At 42.0% G+C, this 4,535-nt stretch overlaps 1 pseudogene; it reads right to left on the bottom strand.

Moving 5' to 3' along the window:
- Positions 1-836: 836 nt before the first annotated feature.
- LOC105070790 (large ribosomal subunit protein eL42-like) lies at positions 837-1,396 on the bottom strand (annotated as a pseudogene).
- Between the last annotated feature and the right edge of the window lie 3,139 nt (positions 1,397-4,535).

Here is a 4,535-nt window from a genome sequence, read left to right as displayed (position 1 = left end):
GAGCTGCAATTTCAGGAAGGAGTTTTCTTCACTGAAGAGGCAAGTAATCAAATCTAGATTCTCTTGGTCTGTATCATTCTGAGATTTGCAACAACCAGTAAGTCCACAGATGATCAGGTGTGATCAACAAAAGATTTAAAATAACCAGTAAATGAGTCTTCCTCCAAACATGGGTTTCTTCCTTCTGCTAGAAATAGAATTTTCAGTGTATCCACTCTTATAGCAGGAGAGAAGTGAAAAAAAAAAAAAACCCCAAAAAACAGAGGAAGAAAAAGCGAATATCCAAGAAACGCAGCCACACTCTGTGATGCTTTAAAATTAAACAAAAATATTGACTCTGTGTACTCCTCAAGTGAGGAACAGCCACACACAATTTGCCAAATAAGGAGGAGTTCTGGTTTCTGCACTTTGGGAAGCAGGAGTGGAGGGGAAGTGTCACTTTAGATAACTGCAATTTAGGTAAAGCAACAGCTTAATAAAGTGTCAGCGGCTCCTTCGCAGTTTAAAAACAGATGGTCTTTGCTGCTTGGGAAGAAAGAATTTTTAGGCGTGCTGCGATCTGGGGAGTCTGTCATCGCCCTTTGCTGAATCGTTAAAGACACTGAAAAGCATAAATAATGGCAAAATTTCCATTTCACTTCAGAAACTTGGAAGCTGCACGTCTCATGGGGTCAACAGGACAAAAACCATCATCATTTTCAAATTATATTACAGACATTTATATATATGCAAACGAATTGGATTTTAGCCGAAGTATTTTTTATAATCTTTTTATCTTTTAAAAAAACCATAATCACAAGCTTTTATTGTCTTCAGCATAAAAGCAAAGATGCAGCTTAGAACGGGATCACTTGGCCCTTTCTCTTCTTAGCTCTTCCCAGTTCAAAATGCTCGCACCTCTTACTAGCCAGCATTCTCTTAGATCTGCAGCTGGGCTCACCTCATTCAAGTCTCAGCACCATCTTCTTTGTAATTTTAGCCTTTTTTATGGAAAATCAACTTAGTCTGCCCACGGTAGCTACTCTACTTCCCATCATGATGCTGCTTTCCTGGGCAGACAGAGAATCCTTGCCCATCCTGATCTGTGTGGTCGGTGCTGGCCACATTTCTGCAGGAAGTCCAACGGGTTTTAGGAACGTTCACTATGTTTGCGTGACCACTATTGGCATGGAAAAGAAAGCTTTTTATCTTTTTGTGATCCAGGATGCTAACAAAGTGGCAAATATTCCAAGGTCAGACCTGTGAATCCTGTGTGTGTCTGTGTGTGTGTGTTTCACCTTTGCAATGTATAGAGTTCCTTCCTGACACAGATCCATTCGGCATCTCCTTCCAGGATGTCTAGAATTTTCCCAGTTTTAGCACTGGAAAGTTCCAGTTTCCTGGGAAATTCCTTCATTCTAGGCAAACTAGAATGGTTAGTTACCCAAGTCATAGGAGCCTTCGCCTCAGTGCTTTCAGATGCTACAATAAATTGTTATGAAGTCTTTTTCCAACTTTACTGAGATATAATTGACATACAACATTGTGTAAGTTTAAGGAATACAGTGTGTTGATTTGATACGTTTATATACTGCAATGTGGTGAACCCCACAGTGGGAGCTAATACCTCCATCATGGCATTTCTTTTTTCCCCCTGTGATGAGAATGTCTAAGACCCACTCTCTTAGTAACTTTCAGGTATTGCCAGTGGCACAGCATTGCTATCTGTAACCACAGCTGTGCATGAGAGCCCCAGAACTCACTCATCTTCTAAGCGGAAGTCTGCACTTTTTGACCAGCATCCTCTCCATTTCTCCCATTCCCCAGCTCCTGGTAACCACCATTCCATTCTGTTTCTATGAGTTTGGCTTTTTTAGATTCCACATATAAGTGACATCATACAGTATTTGTCTTTCTCGGTCTAATTTATTTCACTAACACCATGTCCTCTAGGACCATCCATATTACCCTAAAAAAATTAAAAATAGAGCTGCCATATGAGTCGGAAATCCTGCTGCTGGGTATGTATCCAAAAGAAATGAAAACAGGATGCCTGCAGTATCTGCACTGCCGTGTTTATCGTTCTCCATAATCATAGCAAAGAGCCTTTTTTTGTTGATGGAAGGCCCTGGCACCTTAAGGAAGCTATGAGAACCCATGATCCCCTGGTCCTAACATGAGAAACTTGATGTCTGCCTTACTTTCTATTTGGAACTGGAAACCAAATCACTGGAGATGGAATATAGTTCATAAAACCTGCCCTGCAAACAAATGTAAGATTTAACGAGACTTCCAAGGTTCTTTCATTCCAGGACCTGCAGGATATCTAAGAGGAGTGAGTATAACGTTCCCTCTTAAAGGTGGAAACAGCCCTGGCCAGTTTGGGAGACCTAGATTCTTAACACGGTGCTGCACTGACTGGCTGTGGCAACTCCAGCAAGTCCCTTCACCTACGTGGTTGACTAACCAACTGGTCGACCAGCCAACTGGCAGGTTGGGCAGGGGGTTCTTGGCCCAGATGTTTGACTCTCAATATTATTCCTTCCCAGCTGCCTACTATTAACCCCATCCTTCTCAAATAATCTCCATACGCTTGTGTGTCCTGGAGATTGGGCAACTTGAGGCAATAATCTTAGACCTTCAATAGGACATTTTTCTTCAGGCTACTGTTAAGTTTCCATAGAGGAGATAAGGTTAGTGAACAAGTTTTCTAGAACATTTGCTCCTCTAATAATCAGGATTAATGTCTGTCCCCAAATTCTGAAACCAATCAGAATTTCTACCACATGGAAGCAAATAACAAAAATGACACCACAACTTTGTGTTTAATTACTAGTGAAAAGAGAACAAGATGGCATCATTTACCAAACCAACAGAAAGGACAGCTTTAAGAGATAGAAGATCTATGCTGGGGTTTTAACCTGTCCCGCTTAAATAGAGAGCTCGCACATGTTTTTATCATAATGCTGTACACTTTTTCCCATTAAAATTTGATTCTCATTTTTTTGGGTCATTAACCCCAACATGGCATTTTACTCAAAAAGTAAGCTCTTATCGCACCAACATAGAAATAAGGAGATAACAGGACAGGATTGTCTCCACCACACTCATCATCAAAGCTGCAGATCCCAACAAAGCTTTGTCCCAGACCGAAGCCAGAACAAATTTGTCACTCTCACTTTTTCTCTTTGACTTTGGAAGGTACTGTCAACAAGCCCAATGCTTTATCTGTTCACACCTTTTGTGTGAAAGGAGGAGTAGGTCAGTAAAAACTAATTAAAAGAGTCACTTAAGCAGGAAAGAGAAATTTACTGAGCAACTTCCCACTTCTTGGTGAAAACCTCATCTCGGGCAACAGTGTCCCCTGAGCAAGGGGCTTTATTTGTGATTTACCAGTGGGGTATTTCTTAGCTTCTGCATCCCATCTGCATCCATTTTCACAATGACTGAACAAATGCAATTAGCTTGCACTGAGCCAAGTAATGATTTTCTTAAAGGATTGGGAACACTTTCCTAGACTCTAATACGCACGGACGTCTGCTGTGGCTTCCTCAAGCTAGCCTCCCATTAGTAGCAACCACATGTCTTTTTCTAGTTCACCAAGGCAGAAGTTTTGCTGCAAGAAAACAATACCAGGGGATGAAGAGCTAGTTGAGAGTGTGGATGGGCAGATGCAGGGCTTCACTGCCCTTTCTAGCAGGTGAACTCTATCAGGAAAGACAGGACACTAACACTCATGGCACACCTACTGAATGCTGGCCATTGCACTAACACTTTTACACACACTAATGCCAGCAGTCTAGAACATCAGTTCCATTGGATCAGAGACCTCATCTACCTTGCTCACCAATGCATCCCCAGTGCACATGAGAGGCACTCAAAAGATATTTTGAGGAGGCAACAACCTGAAGACCCCTAGGAGTCATCTCCATGCCATGCTTGGGTTTGATAGAATCCAAGGTGTCTTCTCGCTGTCAGTGGTCCTGGAAATGAGCTGGCTTCTCAGGGGTCATCATACTTGGGATCTTCCAAAAGCTCAAAGGGAGTAACTGCAAGACTTTCAGAGTGCAGGGGACTTGGGAACACTTTCACGGATACCTTTGATTCTGCACTGCTCAATGGAGAGGCCACAGATAGTGCATGAAAGACCATATTTGATAAATAAGAATTTGGATGAGGCAATCTAATCTTGAAAGGGGCACGCCACTGTCACTGATTAAATTAGCTACCAGCGTTCTCCAAAGTTCCTGGTCTTCCAGAATTCTTCAGTGATATTTCTTCAGTATTTGCCTTCAGTAATAAATACTTGAGAGCCTGCTATGCGTGTGTTAGACACTCTACTGGGACGGCAGGGATTCCAAGCTGAAACAGACATGAATGCATTCAACCAACTGGCCGGCATTAAGACTCCTGCATGCCAGCAACTGGTAACTACATTTCCTCAAATCTAAGATGCATCAAATGTAAGAAACATCTTGACTTCAGAGATGGTGTAATGGGGAAAATGGTATTTTCCCTGCATTTAGTTCTGCTCTGTTGTTTCTTCTATCACTACT

The sequence above is a fragment of the Camelus bactrianus genome, chromosome 3 (assembly GCF_048773025.1).
Source record: "Camelus bactrianus isolate YW-2024 breed Bactrian camel chromosome 3, ASM4877302v1, whole genome shotgun sequence".
NCBI classification, from domain to species: Eukaryota; Metazoa; Chordata; class Mammalia; order Artiodactyla; family Camelidae; genus Camelus; species Camelus bactrianus.
This window is presented reverse-complemented; position numbering and strand designations above follow the sequence as displayed.